The sequence below is a fragment of the Heterodontus francisci genome, chromosome 10, assembly GCF_036365525.1.
Source record: "Heterodontus francisci isolate sHetFra1 chromosome 10, sHetFra1.hap1, whole genome shotgun sequence".
Classification (NCBI taxonomy): Eukaryota; Metazoa; Chordata; class Chondrichthyes; order Heterodontiformes; family Heterodontidae; genus Heterodontus; species Heterodontus francisci.
In genome coordinates this window covers 19,052,293-19,077,001 of record NC_090380.1, presented here as the reverse complement: position 1 = coordinate 19,077,001, position 24,709 = coordinate 19,052,293, and positions in this window count along the sequence as shown.

Genomic DNA, 24,709 nt, shown 5'->3' with positions numbered 1-24,709 from the left:
ATGGACCTGAGGGAGCGAGTTCTACAGGACAGAGGCATGGACCTGAGGGAATGAGTTGTACAGGACAGAGGCATGGACCTGAGGGAATGAGTTCTACAGGACAGAGGCATGGACCTGAGGGAATGAGTTGTATAGGACAGAGGCATGGACCTGAGGGAATGAGTTCGACAGGACAGAGGCATGGACCTGAGGGAATGAGTTGTATAGGACAGAGGCATGGACCTGAGGGAATGAGTTCTACAGGACAGAGGCATGGACCTGAGGGAATGACTTGTATAGGACAGAGGCATGGACCTGAGGGAGTGAGTTCTACAGGACAGAGGCATGGACCTGAGGGAATGACTTGTATAGGACAGAGGCATGGACCTGAGGGAATGACTTGTATAGGACAGAGGCATGGACCTGAGGGAGTGAGTTGTTCAGGACAGAGGCATGGACCTGAGGGAATGAGTTGTATAGGACAGAGGCATGGACCTGAGGGAATGAGTTCTACAGGACAGAGGCATGGACCTGAGGGAATGAGTTGTATAGGACAGAGGCATGGACCTGAGGGAATGAGTTCTACAGGACAGAGGCATGGACCTGAGGGAATGAGTTGTACAGGACAGAGGCATGGACCTGAGGGAATGAGTTGTACAGGACAGAGGCATGGACCTGAGGGAATGAGTTGTATAGGACAGAGGCATGGACCTGAGGGAATGAGTTGTACAGGACAGAGGCATGGACCTGAGGGAATGAGTTGTACAGGACAGAGGCATGGACCTGAGGGAATGAGTTGTATAGGACAGAGGCATGGACCTGAGGGAATGAGTTCTACAGGACAGAGGCATGGACCTGAGGGAATGAGTTGTACAGGACAGAGGCATGGACCTGAGGGAATGAGTTCGACAGGACAGAGGCATGGACCTGAGGGAATGAGTTGTACAGGACAGAGGCATGGACCTGAGGGAATGACTTGTATAGGACAGAGGCATGGACCTGAGGGAATGACTTGTATAGGACAGAGGCATGGACCTGAGGGAGTGAGTTGTTCAGGACAGAGGCATGGACCTGAGGGAATGAGTTGTATAGGACAGAGGCATGGACCTGAGGGAATGAGTTCTACAGGACAGAGGCATGGACCTGAGGGAGTGAGTTGTATAGGACAGAGGCATGGACCTGAGGGAATGAGTTGTATAGGACAGAGGCATGGACCTGAGGGAATGAGTTGTACAGGACAGAGGCATGGACCTGAGGGAATGAGTTGTATAGGACAGAGGCATGGACCTGAGGGAATGAGTTCTACAGGACAGAGGCATGGACCTGAAGGAATGAGTTGTACAGGACAGAGGCATGGACCTGAGGGAATGAGTTCGACAGGACAGAGGCATGGACCTGAGGGAATGAGTTGTATAGGACAGAGGCATGGACCTGAGGGAATGAGTTCTACAGGACAGAGGCATGGACCTGAGGGAATGAGTTGTATAGGACAGAGGCATGGACCTGAGGGAATGAGTTCTACAGGACAGAGGCATGGACCTGAGGGAATGAGTTGTACAGGACAGAGGCATGGACCTGAGGGAATGAGTTCTACAGGACAGAGGCATGGACCTGAGGGAGTGAGTTCTACAGGACAGAGGCATGGACCTGAGGGAATGAGTTGTACAGGACAGAGGCATGGACCTGAGGGAATGAGTTGTACAGGACAGAGGCATGGACCTGAGGGAATGAGTTGTACAGGACAGAGGCATGGACCTGAGGGAATGAGTTCTACAGGACAGAGGCATGGACCTGAGGGAATGAGTTGTACAGGACAGAGGCATGGACCTGAGGGAATGAGTTGTACAGGACAGAGGCATGGACCTGAGGGAATGAGTTCTACAGGACAGAGGCATGGACCTGAGGGAATGAGTTGTACAGGACAGAGGCATGGACCTGAGGGAATGAGTTGTACAGGACAGAGGCATGGACCTGAGGGAATGAGTTCGACAGGACAGAGGCATGGACCTGAGGGAATGACTTGTATAGGACAGAGGCATGGACCTGAGGGAGTGAGTTCGACAGGACAGAGGCATGGACCTGAGGGAATGACTTGTATAGGACAGAGGCATGGACCTGAGGGAGTGAGTTGTCCAGGACAGAGGCATGGACCCGAGGGAGTGAGTTCGACAGGACAGAGGCATGGACCTGAGGGAATGAGTTCGACAGGACAGAGGCATGGACCTGAGGGAATGAGTTCTACAGGACAGAGGCATGGACCTGAGGGAATGAGTTCTACAGGACAGAGGCATGGACCTGAGGGAATGAGTTGTATAGGACAGAGGCATGGACCTGAGGGAATGAGTTCGACAGGACAGAGGCATGGACCTGAGGGAATGAGTTGTACAGGACAGAGGCATGGACCTGAGGGAATGAGTTCTACAGGACAGAGGCATGGACCTGAGGGAATGAGTTCTACAGGACAGAGGCATGGACCTGAGGGAATGAGTTGTATAGGACAGAGGCATGGACCTGAGGGAATGAGTTCTACAGGACAGAGGCATGGACCTGAGGGAATGAGTTCTACAGGACAGAGGCATGGACCTGAGGGAATGAGTTGTATAGGACAGAGGCATGGACCTGAGGGAATGAGTTCTACAGGACAGAGGCATGGACCTGAGGGAATGAGTTGTACAGGACAGAGGCATGGACCTGAGGGAATGAGTTCTACAGGACAGAGGCATGGACCTGAGGGAATGAGTTCTACAGGACAGAGGCATGGACCTGAGGGAGTGAGTTCGACAGGACAGAGGCATGGACCTGAGGGAATGACTTGTATAGGACAGAGGCATGGACCCGAGGGAGTGAGTTCGACAGGACAGAGGCATGGACCTGAGGGAATGAGTTCTACAGGACAGAGGCATAGACCTGAGGGAATGAGTTGTACAGGACAGAGGCATGGACCCGAGGGAGTGAGTTCGACAGGACAGAGGCATGGACCTGAGGGAATGAGTTGTACAGGACAGAGGCATGGACCCGAGGGAGTGAGTTCGACAGGACAGAGGCATGGACCTGAGGGAATGAGTTCTACAGGACAGAGGCATGGACCTGAGGGAATGAGTTGTATAGGACAGAGGCATGGACCTGAGGGAGTGAGTTGTTCAGGACAGAGGCATGGACCTGAGGGAATGAGTTGTACAGGACAGAGGCATGGACCTGAGGGAATGAGTTCTACAGGACAGAGGCATGGACCTGAGGGAATGAGTTCTACAGGACAGAGGCATGGACCTGAGGGAATGAGTTCTACAGGACAGAGGCATGGACCTGAGGGAATGAGTTGTATAGGACAGAGGCATGGACCTGAAGGAATGAGTTCTACAGGACAGAGGCATGGACCTGAGTGAATGAGTTCTACAGGACAGAGGCATGGACCTGAGGGAATGAGTTCTACAGGACAGAGGCATGGACCTGAGGGAATGAGTTCTACAGGACAGAGGCATGGACCTGAGGGAATGAGTTGTATAGGACAGAGGCATGGACCTGAAGGAATGAGTTCTACAGGACAGAGGCATGGACCTGAGTGAATGAGTTCTACAGGACAGAGGCATGGACCTGAGGGAATGAGTTCTACAGGACAGAGGCATGGACCTGAGGGAATGAGTTGTATAGGACAGAGGCATGGACCTGAGGGAATGAGTTCTACAGGACAGAGGCATGGACCTGAGGGAATGAGTTGTGCAGGACAGAGGCATGGACCTGAGGGAATGAGTTCTACAGGACAGAAGCATGGACCTGAAGGAATGAGTTCTACAGGACAGAGGCATGGACCTGAGGGAGTGAGTTCTACAGGACAGAAGCATGGACCTGAGGGAGTGAGTTCTACAGGACAGAGGCATGGACCTGAGGGAGTGAGTTCTACAGGACAGAGGCATGGACCTGAGGGAATGAGTTCTACAGGACAGAGGCATAGACCTGAGGGAATGAGTTCTACAGGACAGAGGCATGGACCTGAGGGAATGAGTTCTACAGGACAGAGGCATGGACCTGAGGGAATGAGTTCTACAGGACAGAGGCATGGACCTGAGGGAATGAGTTCTACAGGACAGAGGCATGGACCTGAGGGAATGAGTTCTACAGGACAGAGGCATGGACCTGAGGGAATGAGTTCTACAGGACAGAGGCATGGACCTGAGGGAATGAGTTCTACAGGACAGAGGCATGGACCTGAGGGAATGAGTTCTACAGGACAGAGGCATGGACCTGAGGGAATGAGTTGTATAGGACAGAGGCATGGACCTGAGGGAATGAGTTCTACAGGACAGAGGCATGGACCTGAAGGAATGAGTTCTACAGGACAGAGGCATGGACCTGAGGGAATGAGTTCTACAGGACAGAGGCATGGACCTGAGGGAATGAGTTGTATAGGACAGAGGCATGGACCTGAGGGAATGAGTTCTACAGGACAGAGGCATGGACCTGAGGGAATGAGTTCTACAGGACAGAGGCATGGACCTGAGGGAAAGAGTTGTGCAGGACAGAGGCATGGACCTGAGGGAATGAGTTCTACAGGACAGAAGCATGGACCTGAGGGAGTGAGTTCTACAGGACAGAGGCATGGACCTGAGGGAGTGAGTTCTACAGGACAGAGGCATGGACCTGAGGGAATGAGTTCTACAGGACAGAGGCATAGACCTGAGGGAATGAGTTCTACAGGACAGAGGCATGGACCTGAGGGAATGAGTTCTACAGGACAGAGGCATGGACCTGAGGGAGTGAGTTGTATAGGACAGAGGCATGGACCTGAGGGAGTGAGTTGTATAGGACAGAGGCATGGACCTGAGGGAATGAGTTCTACAGGACAGAGGCATGGACCTGAGGGAATGAGTTCTACAGGACAGAGGCATGGACCTGAGGGAATGAGTTCTACAGGACAGAGGCATGGACCTGAGGGAATGAGTTCTACAGGACAGAGGCATGGACCTGAGGGAATGAGTTCTACAGGACAGAGGCATGGACCTGAGGGAATGAGTTCTACAGGACAGAGGCATGGACCTGAGGGAATGAGTTCTACAGGACAGAGGCATGGACCTGAGGGAATGAGTTCTACAGGACAGAGGCATGGACCTGAGGGAATGAGTTCTACAGGACAGAGGCATGGACCTGAGGGAATGAGTTCTACAGGACAGGGGCATAGACCTGAGGGAATGAGTTGTACAGGACAGAGGCATGGACCTGAGGGAATGAGTTGTATAGGACAGTGGCATGGACCTGAGGGAGCGAGTTCTACAGGACAGAGGCATGGACCTGAGGGAATGAGTTCTACAGGACAGGGGCATAGACCTGAGGGAATGAGTTGTACAGGACAGAGGCATGGACCTGAGGGAATGAGTTGTATAGGACAGAGGCATGGACCTGAGGGAGCGAGTTCTACAGGACAGAGGCATGGACCTGAGGGAATGAGTTCTGCAGGACAGAGACATGGACCTGAGGGAATGAGTTCTGCAGGACAGAGGCATGGACCTGAGTGAATGAGTTGTATAGGACAGAGGCATGGACCAGAGGGAGTGAGTTCTACAGGACAGAGGCATGGACCTGAGTGAATGAGTTGTATAGGACAGAGTCATGGACCTGAGGGAATGAGTTCTACAGGACAGAGGCATGGACCTGAGGGAATGAGTTCTGCAGGACAGAGACATGGACCTGAGGGAATGAGTTCTGCAGGACAGAGGCATGGACCTGAGTGAATGAGTTGTATAGGACAGAGGCATGGACCAGAGGGAGTGAGTTCTACAGGACAGAGGCATGGACCTGAGTGAATGAGTTGTATAGGACAGAGTCATGGACCTGAGGGAATGAGTTCTACAGGACAGAGGCATGGACCTGAGGGAATGAGTTCTGCAGGACAGAGGCATGGACCTGAGTGAATGAGTTGTATAGGACAGAGGCATGGACCTGAGGGAATGAGTTCTACAGGACAGTGGCATGGACCTGAGTGAATGAGTTGTATAGGACAGAGGCATGGACCTGAGGGAATGAGTTCTACAGGACAGTGGCATGGACCTGAGGGAATGAGTTGTATAGGACAGAGTCATGGACCTGAGGGAATGAGTTCTACAGGACAGAGGCATGGACCTGAGGGAATGAGTTCTGCAGGACAGAGGCATGGACCTGAGTGAATGAGTTGTATAGGACAGAGGCATGGACCTGAGGGAATGAGTTCTACAGGACAGAGGCATGGACCTGAGGGAATGAGTTGTATAGGACAGAGGCATGGACCTGAGGGAATGAGTTCTACAGGACAGAGGCATGGACCTGAGGGAATGAGTTCTACAGGACAGAGGCATGGACCTGAGGGAATGAGTTCTACACGACAGAGGCATGGACCTGAGGGAATGAGTTCTACAGGACAGAGGCATGGACCTGAGGGAATGAGTTCTGCAGGACAGAGGCATGGACCTGAGTGAATGAGTTGTATAGGACAGAGGCATGGACCAGAGGGAGTGAGTTCTACAGGACAGAGGCATGGACCTGAGTGAATGAGTTGTACAGGACAGTGGCATGGACCTGAGGGAATGAGTTGTATAGGACAGAGGCATGGACCAGAGGGAGTGAGTTCTACAGGACAGAGGCATGGACCTGAGGGAATGAGTTGTCCAGGACAGAGGCATGGACCTGAGTGAATGAGTTGTACAGGACAGAGGCATGGACCTGAGGGTATGAGTTCTACAGGACAGAGGCATGGACCTGAGTGAATGAGTTGTACAGGACAGTGGCATGGACCTGAGGGTATGAGTTCTACAGGACAGAGGCATGGACCTGGGGGAATGAGTTCTACAGGACAGTGGCATGGACCTGAGGGAATGAGTTGTACAGGACAGAGGCATGGACCTGAGGGAATGAGTTGTACAGGACAGAGGCATGGACCTGAGGGTATGAGTTCTACAGGACAGAGGCATGGACCTGGGGGAATGAGTTCTACAGGACAGTGGCATGGACCTGAGGGAATGAGTTGTACAGGACAGAGGCATGGACCTGAGTGAATGAGTTGTATAGGACAGAGGCATGGACCTGAGGGAGTGAGTTGTACAGGACAGAGGCATGGACCTGAGGGAATGAGTTCTACAGGACAGAGGCATGGACCTGAGGGTATGTGTTGTACAGGACAGAGTCATGGACCTGAGGGAATGAGTTGTATAGGACAGAGGCATGGACCTGAGGGAATGAGTTCTACAGGACAGAGGCATGGACCTGAGGGAGTGAGTTGTACAGGACGGAGGCATGGACCTGAGGGAGTGAGTTGTACAGGACGGAGGCATGGACCTGAGGGAGTGAGTTGTACAGGACAGAGGCATGGACATGAGGAAATGAGTTGTACAGGACAGAGGCATGGACCTGAGGGAGTGAGTTCTACAGGACAGAGGCATGGACATGAGGAAATGAGTTGTACAGGACAGAGGCATGGACCTGAGGGAGTGAGTTCTACAGGACAGAGGCATGGACCTGAGGGAAAGAGTTGTGTAGGACAGAGGCATGAACCTGAGGGAATGAGTTTTCCAGGACAGAGGCATGAACCTGAGGGAATGAGTTCTACAGGACAGAGGCATGGACATGAGGAAATGAGTTGTACAGGACAGAGGCATGGACCTGAGGGAGTGAGTTCTACAGGACAGAGGCATGGACCTGAGGGAATGAGTTGTCCAGGACAGAGGCATGAACCTGAGGGAATGAGTTGTACAGGACAGAGGCATGGACCTGAGGGAGTGAGTTGTCTCGGACAGAGGCATGGACCCGAGGGAGTGAGTTCGACAGGACAGAGGCATGGACCTGAAGGAATGAGTTCTACAGGACAGAGGCATAGACCTGAGGGAATGAGTTCTACAGGACAGAGGCATGGACCTGAGGGAGTGAGTTGTATAGGACAGAGGCATGGACCTGAGGGAATGAGTTGTACAGGACAGAGGCATGGACCTGAGGGAGTGAGTTGTATAGGACAGAGGCATGGACCTGAGGGAATGAGTTCTACAGGACAGAGGCATGGACCTGAGGGAATGAGTTGTACAGGACAGAGGCATGGACCTGAGGGAGTGAGTTGTATAGGACAGAGGCATGGACCTGAGGGAATGAGTTCTACAGGACAGAGGCATGGACCTGAGGGAATGAGTTGTGTAGGACAGAGGCATGGACCTGAGGGAGTGAGTTCTAGAGGACAGAGGCATGGACCTGAGGGAGTGAGTTCTACAGGACAGAGGCATAGACCTGAGGGACTGAGTTCTACAGGACAGAGGCATGGACCTGAGGGAATGAGTTCTCCAGGACAAAGGCGTGGACCTGAGGGAATGAGTTCTACAGGACAGAGGCATGGACCTGAGGGAATGAGTTCTACAGGACAGAGGCATGGACCCGAGGGAGTGAGTTCGACAGGACAGAGGCATGGACCTGAGGGAATGAGTTCTACAGGACAGAGGCATGGACCTGAGGGAATGAGTTCTACAGGACAGAGGCTTGGACCTGAGGGAGTGAGTTGTATAGGACAGAGGCATGGACCTGAGGGAGTGAGTTCTACAGGACAGAGGCATAGACCTGAGGGAATGAGTTCTACAGGACAGAGGCATGGACCTGAGGGAGTGAGTTGTATAGGACAGAGGCTTGGACGTGAGGGAGTGAGTTGTATAGGACAGAGGCATGGACCTGAGGGAGTGAGTTCTACAGGACAGAGGCATAGACCTGATGGAATGAGTTCTACAGGACAGAGGCATGGACCTGAGGGAATGAGTTCTACAGGACAGAGGCATGGACCTGAGGGAGTGAGTTGTATAGGACAGAGGCTTGGACCTGAGGGAGTGAGTTGTATAGGACAGTGGCATGGACCTGAGTGAATGAGTTCTACAGGACAGAGGCATAGACCTGAGGGAATGAGTTCTACAGGACAGAGGCATGGACCTGAGGGAGTGAGTTGTATAGGACAGAGGCTTGGACCTGAGGGAGTGAGTTGTATAGGACAGAGGCATGGACCTGAGGGAATGAGTTCTACAGGACAGAGGCATAGACCTGAGGGAATGAGTTCTACAGGACAGAGGCATGGACCTGAGGGAGTGAGTTGTATAGGACAGAGGCTTGGACCTGAGGGAGTGAGTTGTATAGGACAGAGGCATGGACCTGAAGGAATGAGTTCTACAGGACAGAGGCATAGACCTGAGGGAATGAGTTCTACAGGACAGAGGCATGGACCTGAGGGAGTGAGTTGTATAGGACAGAGGCTTGGACCTGAGGGAGTGAGTTGTATAGGACAGAGGCATGGACCTGAGGGAGTGAGATCTACAGGACAGTGGCATGGACCTGAGGGAGTGAGTTGTATAGGACAGAGGCATGGACCTGAGGGAATGAGTTGTAAAGGACAGAGGCTTGGACCTGAGGGAATGAGTTGTAAAGGACAGAGGCTTGGACCTGAGGGAGTGAGTTCTACAGGACAGAGGCATGGACCTGAGGGAGTGAGTTGTATAGGACAGAGGCATGGACCTGAGGGAGTGAGTTCTAGAGGACAGAGGCATGGACCTGAGGGAATGCGTTGTGTAGGACAGAGGCATGGACCTGAGGGAGTGAGTTCTACAGGACACAGGCATAGACCTGAGGGAATGAGTTCTACAGGACAGAGGCATGGACCTGAGGGAGTGAGTTGTATAGGACAGAGGCATGGACCTGAGGGAGTGAGTTCTAGAGGACAGAGGCATGGACCTGAGGGAATGCGTTGTGTAGGACAGAGGCATGGACCTGAGGGAGTGAGTTATACAGGACAGAGGCATGGACCTGAGGGAATGAGTTCTACAGGACAGAGGCATGGACCTGAGGGAGTGAGTTATACAGGACAGAGGCATGGAACTGAGGGAATGAGTTCTACAGGACAGAGGCATGGACCTGAGGGAGTGAGTTGTACAGGACGGAGGCATGGACCTGAGGGAGTGAGTTCTACAGGACAGAGGCCTGGACCTGAGGGAATGAGTTCTACAGGACAGAGGCATGGACCTGAGGGAGTGAGTTGTACAGGACGGAGGCATGGACCTGAGGGAGTGAGTTCTACAGGACAGAGGCATGGACCTGAGGGAATGAGTTGTATAGGACAGAGGCATGGACCTGAGGGAATGAGTTCTACAGGACAGAGGCATGGACCTGAGGGAGTGAGTTGTACAGGACGGAGGCATGGACCTGAGGGAGTGAGTTCTACAGGACAGAGGCCTGGACCTGAGGGAATGAGTTCTACAGGACAGAGGCATGGACCTGAGGGAGTGAGTTGTACAGGACGGAGGCATGGACCTGAGGGAGTGAGTTCTACAGGACAGAGGCATGGACCTGAGGGAATGAGTTGTATAGGACAGAGGCATGGACCTGAGGGAATGAGTTCTACAGGACAGAGGCATGGACCTGAGGGAGTGAGTTGTATAGGACAGAGGCATGGACCTGAGGGAATGAGTTGTACAGGAAAGAGGCATGGACCTGAGGGAGTGAGTTCTACAGGACAGGGGCATGGACCTGAGGGAATGAGTTGTATAGGACAGAGGCATGGACCTGAGGGAGTGAGTTGTATAGGACAGAGGCATGGACCTGAGGGAATGAGTTCTACAGGACAGAGGCATGGACCTGAGGGAGTGAGTTCTACAGGACAGGGGCATAGACCTGTGGGAATGAGTTCTACAGGACAGAGGCATGGACCTGAGGGAGTGAGTTGTATAGGACAGAGGCATGGACCTGAGGGAGTGAGTTGTACAGGACAGAGGCATGGACCTGAGGGAGTGAGTTCTACAGGACAGAGGCATGGACCTGAGGGAGTGAGTTCTACAGGACAGAGGCATGGACCTGAGGGATTGAGTTGTATAGGACAGAGGCATGGACCTGAGGGAATGAGTTCTACAGGACAGAGGCATGGACCTGAGGGAATGAGTTCTACAGGACAGAGGCATGGACCTGAGGGAATGAGTTGTACAGGAAAGAGGCATGGACCTGAGGGAGTGAGTTCTACAGGACAGGGGCATGGACCTGAGGGAATGAGTTGTATAGGACAGGGGCATGGACCTGAGGGAGTGAGTTGTACAGGACAGAGGCATGGACCTGAGGGAATGAGTTCTACAGGACAGAGGCATGGACCTGAGGGAGTGAGTTCTACAGGACAGAGGCATGGACCTGAGGGAGTGAGTTCTACAGGACAGGGGCATGGACCTGAGGGAATGAGTTGTATAGGACAGAGGCATGGACCTGAGGGAGTGAGTTGTACAGGACAGAGGCATGGACCTGAGGGAATGAGTTCTACAGGACAGAGGCATGGACCTGAGGGAGTGAGTTCTACAGGACAGGGGCATAGACCTGAGGGAATGAGTTCTACAGGACCGAGGCATGGACCTGAGGGAGTGAGTTGTATAGGACAGAGGCATGGACCTGAGGGAGTGAGTTGTACAGGACAGAGGCATGGAACTGAGGGAGTGAGTTCTACAGGACAGAGGCATGGACCTGAGGGAGTGAGTTCTACAGGACAGAGGCATGGACCTGAGGGAGTGAGTTCTACAGGACAGGGGCATGGACCTGAGGGAGTGAGTTCTACAGGACAGGGGCATGGACCTGAGGGAATGAGTTGTATAGGACAGAGGCATGGACCTGAGGGAGTGAGTTGTGTAGGACAGAGGCATGGACCTGAGGGAATGAGTTCTACAGGACAGGGGCATAGACCTGAGGGAATGAGTTGTATAGGACAGAGGCATGGACCTGAGGGAGTGAGTTGTGTAGGACAGAGGCATGGACCTGAGGGAATGAGTTCTACAGGACAGAGGCATGGACCTGAGGGAATGAGTTCTACAGGACAGAGGCATGGACCTGAGGGAATGAGTTGTATAGGACAGAGGCATGGACCTGAGGGAATGAGTTGTATAGGACAGAGGCATGGACCTGAGGGAGTGAGTTCTACAGGACAGAGGCATGGACCTGAGGGAATGAGTTCTACAGGACAGGGGCATGGACCTGAGGGAGTGAGTTCTACAGGACAGGGGCATGGACCTGAGGGAATGAGTTGTATAGGACAGAGGCATGGACCTGAGGGAGTGAGTTGTGTAGGACAGAGGCATGGACCTGAGGGAATGAGTTCTACAGGACAGGGGCATAGACCTGAGGGAATGAGTTGTATAGGACAGAGGCATGGACCTGAGGGAGTGAGTTGTGTAGGACAGAGGCATGGACCTGAGGGAATGAGTTCTACAGGACAGAGGCATGGACCTGAGGGAATGAGTTCTACAGGACAGAGGCATGGACCTGAGGGAATGAGTTGTATAGGACAGAGGCATGGACCTGAGGGAATGAGTTGTATAGGACAGAGGCATGGACCTGAGGGAGTGAGTTCTACAGGACAGAGGCATGGACCTGAGGGAATGAGTTGTACAGGACAGAGGCATGGACCTGAGGGAGTGAGTTGTATAGGACAGAGGCATGGACCTGAGGGAGTGAGTTCTACAGGACAGAGGCATGGACCTGAGTGAATGAGTTGTACAGGACAGAGGCATGGACCTGAGGGAATGAGTTGTATAGGACAGAGGCATGGACCTGAGGGAGTGAGTTCTACAGGACAGAGGCATGGACCTGAGGGAATGAGTTGTATAGGACAGAGGCATGGACCTGAGGGAGTGAGTTCTACAGGACAGAGGCATGGACCTGAGGGAGTGAGTTGTATAGGACAGAGGCATGGACCTGAGGGAGTGAGTTCTACAGGACAGAGGCATGGACCTGAGGGAGTGAGTTGTACAGGACAGAGGCATGGACCTGAGGGAGTGAGTTCTACAGGACAGAGGCATGGACCTGAGGGAATGCGTTGTGTAGGACAGAGGCATGGACCTGAGGGAGTGAGTTGTATAGGACAGAGGCATGGACCTGAGGGAGTGAGTTCTACAGGACAGAGGCATGGACCTGAGGGAATGCGTTGTGTAGGACAGAGGCATGGACCTGAGGGAATGAGTTGTATAGGACAGAGGCATGGACCTGAGGGAGTGAGTTCTACAGGACAGAGGCATGGACCTGAGGGAATGCGTTGTGTAGGACAGAGGCATGGACCTGAGGGAATGAGTTGTATAGGACAGAGGCATGGACCTGAGGGAGTGAGTTCTACAGGACAGAGGCATGGACCTGAGGGAATGAGTTGTACAGGACAGAGGCATGGACCTGAGGGAGTGAGTTGTATAGGACAGAGGCATGGACCTGAGGGAGTGAGTTCTACAGGACAGAGGCATGGACCTGAGGGAATGAGTTGTACAGGACAGAGGCATGGACCTGAGTGTGTGAGTTGCACAGGACAGAGGCATGGACCTGAGGGAGTGAGTTCTACAGGACAGAGGCATGGACCTGAGGGAGTGAGTTGGTACAGGACAGAGGCATGGACCTGAGTGTGTGAGTTGTACAGGACAGAGGCATGGACCTGAGGGAGTGAGTTGTACAGGACAGAGGCATGGACCTGAGGGAATGAGTTCTACAGCACAGAGGCATGGACCTGAGGGAGTGAGTTGTACAGGACAGAGGCATGGACCTGAGTGTGTGAGTTGTACAGGACAGAGGCATGGACCTGAGGGAGTGAGTTCTACAGAACAGAGGCATGGACCTGAGGGAGTGAGTTCTACAGAACAGAGGCATGGACCTGAGGGAGTGAGTTCTACAGAACAGAGGCATGGACCTGAGGGAATGAGTTCTACAGGACAGAGGCATGGACCTGAGGGAGTGAGTTGTACAGGACAGAGGCATGGACCTGAGTGTGTGAGTTGTACAGGACAGAGGCATGGACCTGAGGGAGTGAGTTCTACAGAACAGAGGCATGGACCTGAGGGAGTGAGTTCTACAGAACAGAGGCATGGACCTGAGGGAGTGAGTTCTACAGGACAGAGGCATGGACCTGAGGGAGTGAGTTGTATAGGACAGAGGCATGGACCTGAGGGAGTGAGTTCTACAGGACAGAGGCATGGACCTGAGGGAGTGAGTTCTACTGGACAGAGGCATGGACCTGAGGGAATGAGTTGTACAGGACAGAGGCATGGACCTGAGGGAGTGAGTTCTACAGGACAGAGGCATGGACCTGAGGGAATGAGTTGTACAGGACAGAGGCATGGACCTGAGGGAGTGAGTTGTACAGGACAGAGGCATGGACCTGAGGGAGTGAGTTCTACAGGACAGAGGCATGGACCTGAGGGAATGAGTTGTACAGGACAGAGGCATGGACCTGAGGGAATGAGTTGTATAGGACAGAGGCATGGACCTGAGGGAATGAGTTGTACAGGACAGAGGCATGGACCTGAGGGAGTGAGTTGTACAGGACAGAGGCATGGACCTGAGGGAGTGAGTTCTACAGGACAGAGGCATGGACCTGAGGGAGTGAGTTCTACAGGACAGAGGCATGGACCTGAGGGAGTGAGTTCTACAGTACAGAGGCATGGACCTGAGGGAGTGAGTTGTACAGGACAGAGGCATGGACCTGAGTGTGTGAGTTGTACAGGACAGAGGCATGGACCTGAGGGAGTGAGTTGTACAGGACAGAGGCATGGACCTGAGGGAATGCGTTGTGTAGGACAGAGGCATGGACCTGAGGGAATGAGTTGTATAGGACAGAGGCATGGACCTGAGGGAGTGAGTTGTATAGGACAGAGGCATGGACCTGAGGGAATGAGTTGTACAGGACAGAGGCATGGACCTGAGGGAGTGAGTTCTACAGGACAGAGGCATGGACCTGAGGGAGTGAGTTCTACAGGACAGAGGCATGGACCTGAGGGAATGAGTTGTACAGGACAGAGGCATGGACCTGAGTGTGTGAGTTGTACTGGACAGAGGCATGGACCTGAGGGAGTGAGTTGTACAGGACAGAGGCATGGACCTGAGGGAGTGAGTTGAGTAGGACAGAGGCATGGACCTGAGGGAGTGAGTTGTATAGGACAGAGGCATGGACCTGAGGGAGTGAGTTGTGTAGGACAGAGGCATGGACCTGAGGGAGTGAGTTGTACAGGACAGAGGCATGGACCTGAGGGAGTGAGTTGTATAGGACAGAGGCATGGACCTGAGGGAGTGAGTTGTGTAGGACAGAGGCATGGACCTGAGGGAGTGAGTTGTACAGGACAGAGGCATGGACCTGAGGGAGTGAGTTCTACAGGACAGAGGCATGGACCTGAGGGAATGAGTTGTACAGGACAGAGGCATGGACCTGAGGGAGTGAGTTGTATAGGACAGAGGCATGGACCTGAGGGAGTGAGTTCTACAGGACAGAGGCATGGACCTGAGTGTGTGAGTTGTACAGGACAGAGGCATGGACCTGAGGGAGTGAGTTGTACAGGACAGAGGCATGGACCTGAGGGAGTGAGTTGTGTAGGACAGAGGCATGGACCTGAGGGAGTGAGTTGTATAGGACAGAGGCATGGACCTGAGGGAGTGAGTTCTACAGGACAGAGGCATGGACCTGAGGGAGTGTGTTGTATAGGACAGAGGCATGGTCCTGAGGGAGTGAGTTCTACAGGACAGAGGCATGGACCTGAGGGAGTGAGTTGTGCAGGACAGAGGCATGGACCTGAGGGAATGAGTTGTGTAGGACAGAGGCATGGACCTGAGGGAGTGAGTTGTACAGGACAGAGGCATGGACCTGAGGGAGTGAGTTGTATAGGACAGAGGCATGGACCTGAGGGAGTGAGTTCTACAGGACAGAGGCATGGACCTGAGGGAGTGAGTTCTACAGGACAAAGGCATAGACCTGAGGGAATGAGTTCTACAGGACAGAGGCATGGACCTGAGGGAGTGAGTTGTATAGGACAGAGGCATGGACCTGAGGGAATGCGTTGTGTAGGACAGAGGCATGGACCTGAGGGAATGAGTTGTACAGGACAGAGGCATGGACCTGAGGGAGTGAGTTGTGTAGGACAGAGGCATGGACCTGAGGGAGTGAGTTGTATAGGACAGAGGCATGGTCCTGAGGGAGCGAGTTCTACAGGACAGAGGCATGGACCTGAGGGAATGAGTTGTGCAGGACAGAGGCATGGACCTGAGGGAGTGAGTTGTATAGGACAGAGGCATGGACCTGAGGGAGTGAGTTCTACAGGACAAAGGCATAGACCTGAGGGAATGAGTTCTACAGGACAGAGGCATGGACCTGAGGGAGTGAGTTGTATAGGACAGAGGCATGGACCTGAGGGAATGCGTTGTGTAGGACAGAGGCATGGACCTGAGGGAGTGAGTTGTATAGGACAGAGGCATGGACCTGAGGGAGTGAGTTCTACAGAACAGAGGCATGGACCTGAGGGAATGAGTTGTATAGGACAGAGGCATGGACCTGAGGGAGTGAGTTGTATAGGACAGAGGCATGGACCTGAGGGAGTGAGTTCTACAGAACAGAGGCATGGACCTGAGGGAATGCGTTGTGTAGGACAGAGGCATGGACCTGAGTGAGTGAGTTGTATAGGACAGAGGCATGGACCTGAGGGAGTGAGTTCTACAGAACAGAGGCATGGACCTGAGGGAATGAGTTGTATAGGACAGAGGCATGGACCTGAGGGAGTGAGTTGTATAGGACAGAGGCATGGACCTGAGGGTATGAGTTGTATAGGACAGAGGCATGGACCTGAGGGAGTGAGATCTACAGGACAGAGGCATGGACCTGAGGGAATGAGTTGTACAGGACAGAGGCATGGACCTGAGGGAGTGAGTTGTATAGGACAGAGGCATGGACCTGAGGGAGTGAGTTCTACAGGACAGAGGCATGGACCTGAGGGAGTGAGTTGTCCAGGACAGAGGCATGGACCTGAGGGAATGAGTTCTACAGGACAGAGGCATGGACCTGAGGGAATGAGTTGTATAGGACAGAGGCATGGACCTGAGGGAGTGAGTTGTACAGGACAGAGACATGGACCTGAGGGAATGCGTTGTGTAGGACAGAGGCATGGACCTGAGGGAGTGAGTTGTACAGGACAGAGACATGGACCTGAGGGAATGAGTTCTACAGGACAGAGGCATGGACCTGAGGGAATGAGTTGTATAGGACAGAGGCATGGACCTGAGGGAGTGAGTTGTCCAGGACAGAGGCATGGACCTGAGGGAATGAGTTCTACAGGACAGAGGCATGGACCTGAGGGAATGAGTTGTATAGGACAGAGGCATGGACCTGAGGGAGTGAGTTCTACAGGACAGAGGCATGGACCTGAGGGAGTGAGTTGTACAGGACGGAGGCATGGACCTGAGGGAATGAGTTGTATAGGACAGAGGCATGGACCTGAGGGAGTGAGTTGTACAGGACAGAGACATGGACCTGAGGGAATGAGTTCTACAGGACAGAGGCATGGACCTGAGGGAATGAGTTGTATAGGACAGAGACATGGACCTGAGGGAGTGAGTTGTATAGGACAGAGGCATGGACCTGAGGGAATGAGTTGTACAGGACAGAGGCATGGACCTGAGTGAATGAGTTGTACAGGACAGAGGCATAGACCTGAGGGAATGAGTTCTACAGGACAGAGGCATGGACCTGAGGGAGTGAGTTGTATAGGACAGAGGCATGGACCTGTGGGAGTGAGTTCTACAGGACAGGGGCATGGACCTGAGGGAATGAGTTGTACAGGACAGAGGCAAGGACCTGAGGGAGTGAGTTGTATAGGACAGAGGCCTGGACCTGAGGGAGTGAGTTGTGCAGGACAGAGGCAAGGACCTGAGGGAGTGAGTTCTACAGGACAGAGGCAAGGACCTGAGGGAGTGAGTTGTATAGGACAGAGGCATGGACCTGAGGGAATGAGTTCTACAGGACAGAGGCATGGACCTGAGGGAATGAGTTGTATAGGACAGAGGCATGGACCTGAGGGAATGAGTTCTACAGGACAGAGGCATGGACCTGAGGGAGTGAGTTGTATAGGACAGAGGCCTGGACCTGAGGGAATGAGTTCTACAGGACAGAGGCATGGACCTGAGGGAGTGAGTTGTGCAGGACGGAGGCATGGACCTGAGGAAATGAGTTGTATAGGACAGAGGCATGGACCTGAGGGAGTGAGTTGTATAGGACAGAGGCCTGGACCTGAGGGAATGAGTTCTACAGGACAGAGGCATGGACCTGAGGGAGTGAGTTGTGCAGGACGGAGGCATGGACCTGAGGAAATGAGTTGTATAGGACAGAGGCATGGACCTGAGGGAGTGAGTTGTGCAGGACGGAGGCATGGACCTGAGGAAATGAGTTGTATAGGACAGAGGCATGGACCTGAGGGAGTGAGTTCTACAGAACAGAGGCATGGACCTGAGGGAATGAGTTCTACAGGACAGAGGCATGGACCTGAGGGAGTGAGTTGTGCAGGACGGAGGCATGGACCTGAGGAAATGAGTTGTATAGGACAGAGGCATGGACCTGAGGGAGTGAGTTGTACAGGACAGAGGCATAGACCTGAGGGAATGAGTTGTATGGGACAGAGGCATGGACCTGAGGGAATGAGTTGTACAGGACAGAGGCATGGACCTGAGGGAGTGAGTTGTGCAGGACGGAGGCATGGACCTGAGGGAATGAGTTGTATGGGACAGAGGCTTGGACCTGAGGGAATGAGTTGTACAGGACAGAGGCATGGACCTGAGGGAGTGAGTTGCACAGGACAGAGGCATGGACCTGAGGGAGTGAGTTGCATAGGACAGAGGCATGGACCTGAGGGAGTGAGTTGTACAGGACAGAGGCATGGACCTGAGGGAATGAGTTGTACAGGACAGAGGCATGGACCTGAGGGAGTGAGTTGCATAGGACAGAGGCATGGACCTGAGGGAAAGAGTTCTACAGGACAGAGGCATGGACCTGAGGGAGTGAGTTGCATAGGACAGAGGCATGGACCTGAGGGAGTGAGATCTACAGGACAGAGGCATGGACCTGAGGGAGTGAGTTGTACAGGACAGAGGCATGGACCTGAGGGAAAGAGTTCTACAGGACAGAGGCATGGACCTGAGGGAGTGAGTTGTATAGGACAGAGGCATGGACCTGAGGGAATGAGTTCTACAGGACAGAGGCATGGACCTGAGGGAGTGAGTTGTTTTGGGCAGAGGCATGGACCTGAGGGAATGAGTTGTACAGGACAGAGGCATGGACCTGAGGGAGTGAGTTGTATAGTACAGAGGCTTGGACCTGAGGGAGTGAGTTCTACAGGACAGAGGCATGGACCTGAGGGAGTGAGTTGTACAGGACAGAGGCATGGACCTGAGGGAGTGAGTTGTACAGGACAGAGGCATGGACCTGAGGGAATGAGTTCTACAGGACAGAGGCATGGACCTGAGGGAGTGAGTTGTGCAGGACAGAGGCATGGACCTGAGGGAATGCGTTGCATAGGACAGAGGCATGGACCTGAGGGAGTGAGTTCGACAGGACAGAGGCATGGACCTGAGGGAGTGAGTTGTACAGGACAGAGGCATGGTCCTGAGGGAGTGAGTTGTACAGGACAGAGGCATGGACCTGAGGGAGTGAGTTGTATAGGACAGAGGCATGGTCCTGAGGGAGTGAGTTCTACAGGACAGAGGCATGGACCTGAGGGAATGCGTTGCATAGGACAGAGGCATGGACCTGAGGGAGTGAGTTCGACAGGACAGAGGCATGGACCTGAGGGAGTGAGTTGTACAGGACAGAGGCATGGTCCTGAGGGAGTGAGTTGTACAGGACAGAGGCATGGACCTGAGGGAGTGAGTTGTATAGGACAGAGGCATGGACCTGAGGGAGTGAGTTGTACAGGACAGAGGCATGGACCTGAGGGAATGCGTTGCATAGGACAGAGGCATGGACCTGAGGGAGTGAGTTCGACAGGACAGAGGCATGGACCTGAGGGAGTGAGTTGTACAGGACAGAGGCATGGTCCTGAGGGAGTGAGTTGTACAGGACAGAGGCATGGACCTGAGGGAGTGAGTTGTATAGGACAGAGGCATGGTCCTGAGGGAGTGAGTTCTACAGGACAGAGGCATGGACCTGAGGGAATGCGTTGTGCAGGACAGAGGCATGGACCTGAGGGAGTGAGTTCGACAGGACAGAGGCATGGACCTGAGGGAGTGAGTTGTACAGGACAGAGGCATGGTCCTGAGGGAGTGAGTTGTACAGGACAGAGGCATGGACCTGAGGGAGTGAGTTCGACAGGACAGAGGCATGGACCTGAGGGAGTGAGTTGTACAGGACAGAGCCATGGACCTGAGGGAATGAGTTGTACAGGACAGAGGCATGGTCCTGAGGGAGTGAGTTGTACAGGACAGAGGCATGGACCTGAGGGAATGAGTTGTACAGGACAGAGGCATGGACCTGAGGGAGTGAGTTGTATAGGACAGAGGCATGGTCCTGAGGGAGTGAGTTGTACAGGACAGAGGCATGGACCTGAGGGAATGAGTTCTACAGGACAGAGGCATGGACCTGAGGGAGTGAGTTCTACAGGACAGAGGCATGGACCTGAGGGAGTGAGTTGTATAGGACAGAGGCATGGACCTGAGGGAGTGAGTTGTATAGGACAGAGGCATGGTCCTGAGGGAGTGAGTTGTACAGGACAGAGGCATGGACCTGAGGGAATGAGTTCTACAGGACAGAGGCATGGACCTGAGGGAGTGAGTTCTACAGGACAGAGGCATGGACCTGAGGGAGTGAGTTGTATAGGACAGAGGCATGGACCTGAGGGAATGAGTTCTACAGGACAGAGGCATGGACCTGAGGGCATGCGTTCTACAGGACAGAGGCATGGACCTGAGGGAGTGAGTTCGACAGGACAGAGGCATGGACCTGAGGGAGTGAGTTGTACAGGACAGAGGCATGGACCTGAGGGAATGAGTTGTACAGGACAGAGGCATGGACCTGAGGGAATGAGTTCTACAGGACAGAGGCATGGACCTGAGGGAGTGAGTTGTGCAGGACAGAGGCATGGACCTGAGGGAATGAGTTCTACAGGACAGAGGCATGGACCTGAGGGAATGAGTTCTACAGGACAGAGGCATGGACCTGAGGGAGTGAGTTGTGCAGGACAGAGGCATGGACCTGAGGGAATGCGTTCTACAGGACAGAGGCATGGACCTGAGGGAGTGAGTTGTGCAGGACAGAGGCATGGACCTGAGGGAATGCGTTCTACAGGACAGAGGCATGGACCTGAGGGAGTGAGTTGTACAGGACAGAGGCATGGACCTGAGGGAATGGGTTGTACAGGACAGAGGCATGGACCTGAGGGAATGAGTTCTACAGGACAGAGGCATGGACCTGAGGGAGTGAGTTGTGCAGGACAGAGGCATGGACCTGAGGGAATGCGTTCTACAGGACAGAGGCATGGACCTGAGGGAGTGAGTTCGACAGGACAGAGGCATGGACCTGAGGGAGTGAGTTGTACAGGACAGAGGCATGGTCCTGAGGGAGTGAGTTGTACAGGACAGAGGCATGGACCTGAGGGAGTGAGTTCGACAGGACAGAGGCATGGACCTGAGGGAGTGAGTTGTACAGGACAGAGGCATGGACCTGAGGGAATGAGTTGTACAGGACAGAGGCATGTTCCTGAGGGAGTGAGTTGTACAGGACAGAGGCATGGACCTGAGGGAATGAGTTCTACAGGACAGAGGCATGGACCTGAGGGAGTGAGTTGTATAGGACAGAGGCATGGTCCTGAGGGAGTGAGTTGTACAGGACAGAGGCATGGACCTGAGGGAATGAGTTCTACAGGACAGAGGCATGGACCTGAGGGAGTGAGTTCTACAGGACAGAGGCATGGACCTGAGGGAGTGAGTTGTACAGGACAGAGGCATGGACCTGAGGGAGTGAGTTGTACAGGACAGAGGCATGGTCCTGAGGGAGTGAGTTGTACAGGACAGAGGCATGGACCTGAGGGAATGAGTTCTACAGGACAGAGGCATGGACCTGAGGGAGTGAGTTGTACAGGACAGAGGCATGGACCTGAGGGAATGAGTTGTACAGGACAGAGGCATGGACCTGAGGGAGTGAGTTGTACAGGACAGAGGCATGGACCTGAGGGAATGAGTTGTACAGGACAGAGGCATGGTCCTGAGGGACTGAGTTGTACAGGACAGAGGCATGGACCTGAGGGAATGAGTTCTACAGGACAGAGGCATGGACCTGAGGGAGTGAGTTGTATAGGACAGAGGCATGGTCCTGAGGGAGTGAGTTGTACAGGACAGAGGCATGGACCTGAGGGAATGAGTTCTACAGGACAGAGGCATGGACCTGAGGGAGTGAGTTCTACAGGACAGAGGCATGGACCTGAGGGAGTGAGTTGTATAGGACAGAGGCATGGACCTGAGGGAATGAGTTGTACAGGACCGAGGCATGGACCTGAGGGAGTGAGTTGTATAGGACAGAGGCATGGACCTGAGGGAATGAGTTGTACAGGACAGAGGCATGGACCTGAGGGAATGAGTTGTATAGGACAGAGGCATGGACCTGAGGGAGTGAGTTGTATAGGACAGAGGCATGGACCTGAGGGAGTGAGTTGTATAGGACAGAGGCATGGACCTGAGGGAGTGAGTTGTACAGGACAGAGGCATGGACCTGAGGGAGTGAGTTGTATAGGACAGAGGCATGGACCTGAGGGAGTGAGTTGTATAGGACAGAGGCATGGACCTGAGGGAATGAGTTGTACAGGACAGAGGCATGGACCTGAGGGAGTGAGTTGTATAGGACAGAGGCATGGACCTGAGGGAGTGAGTTGTATAGGACAGAGGCATGGACCTGAGGGAGTGAGTTCTACAGGACAGAGGCATGGACCTGAGGGAGTGAGTTGTATAGGACAGAGGCATGGACCTGAGGGAGTGAGTTGTATAGGACAGAGGCATGGACCTGAGGGAGTGAGTTGTATAGGACAGAGGCATGGACCTGAGGGAGTGAGTTGTATAGGACAGAGGCATGGACCTGAGGGAGTGAGTTCTACAGGACAGAGGCATGGACCTGAGGGAATGAGTTCTACAGGACAGAGGCATGGACCTGAGGGAGTGAGTTGTATAGGACAGAGGCATGGTCCTGAGGGAGTGAGTTGTACAGGACAGAGGCATGGACCTGAGGGAATGAGTTCTACAGGACAGAGGCATGGACCTGAGGGAGTGAGTTCTACAGGACAGAGGCATGGACCTGAGGGAGTGAGTTGTATAGGACAGAGGCATGGACCTGAGGGAATGAGTTGTACAGGACAGAGACATGGACCTGAGGGAATGAGTTCTACAGGACAGAGGCATGGACCTGAGGGAGTGAGTTGTATAGGACAGAGACATGGTCCTGAGGGAGTGAGTTGTACAGGACAGAGGCATGGACCTGAGGGAATGAGTTCTACAGGACAGAGGCATGGACCTGAGGGAGTGAGTTCTACAGGACAGAGGCATGGACCTGAGGGATTGAGTTGTACAGGACAGAGGCATGGACCTGAGGGAATGAGTTCTACAGGACAGAGGCATGGACCTGAGGGAGTGAGTTCTACAGGACAGAGGCATGGACCTGAGGGAATGAGTTCTACAGGACAGAGGCATGGACCTGAGGGAGTGAGTTCTACAGGACAGAGGCATGGACCTGAGGGAATGAGTTCTACAGGACAGAGGCATGGACCTGAGGGAGTGAGTTGTATAGGACAGAGGCATGGACCTGAGGGAATGAGTTCTACAGGACAGAGGCATGGACCTGAGGGAATGCGTTGTATAGGACAGAGGCATGGACCTGAGGGAATGAGTTCTACAGGACAGAGGCATGGACCTGAGGGAGTGAGTTCTACAGGACAGAGGCATGGACCTGAGGGAATGAGTTCTACAGGACAGAGGCATGGACCTGAGGGAGTGAGTTGTATAGGACAGAGGCATGGACCTGAGGGAATGAGTTCTACAGGACAGAGGCATGGACCTGAGGGAATGAGTTCTACAGGACAGAGGCATGGACCTAAGGGAGTGAGTTCTACAGGACAGAGGCATGGACCTGAGGGAATGAGTTCTACAGGACAGAGGCATGGACCTGAGGGAGTGAGTTGTATAGGACAGAGGCATGGACCTGAGGGAATGAGTTCTACAGGACAGAGGCATGGACCTGAGGGAATGCGTTGTATAGGACAGAGGCATGGACCTGAGGGAATGAGTTCTACAGGACAGAGGCATGGACCTGAGGGAATGAGTTCTGCAGGACAGAGGCATGGACCTGAGGGAATGAGTTGTATAGGACAGAGGCATGGACCTGAGGGAATGAGTTCTACAGGACAGAGGCATGGACCTGAGGGAGTGAGTTCTGCAGGACAGAGGCATGGACCTGAGGGAATGAGTTCTGCAGGACAGAGGCATGGACCTGAGGGAATGAGTTGTATAGGACAGAGGCATGGACCTGAGGGAATGAGTTCTACAGGACAGAGGCATGGACCTGAGGGAATGAGTTCTACAGGACAGTGGCATGGACCTGAGGGAATGAGTTCTACAGGACAGAGGCATGGACCTGAGGGAATGAGTTCTGCAGGACAGAGGCATGGACCTGAGGGAATGAGTTGTATAGGACAGAGGCATGGACCTGAGGGAATGAGTTCTACAGGACAGAGGCATGGACCTGAGGGAATGAGTTCTGCAGGACAGAGGCATGGACCTGAGGGAATGAGTTGTATAGGACAGAGGCATGGACCTGAGGGAATGAGTTCTACAGGACAGAGGCATGGACCTGAGGGAATGAGTTCTACAGGACAGTGGCATGGACCTGAGGGAATGAGTTCTACAGGACAGAGGCATGGACCTGAGGAAATGAGTTCTGCAGGACAGAGGCATGGACCTGAGG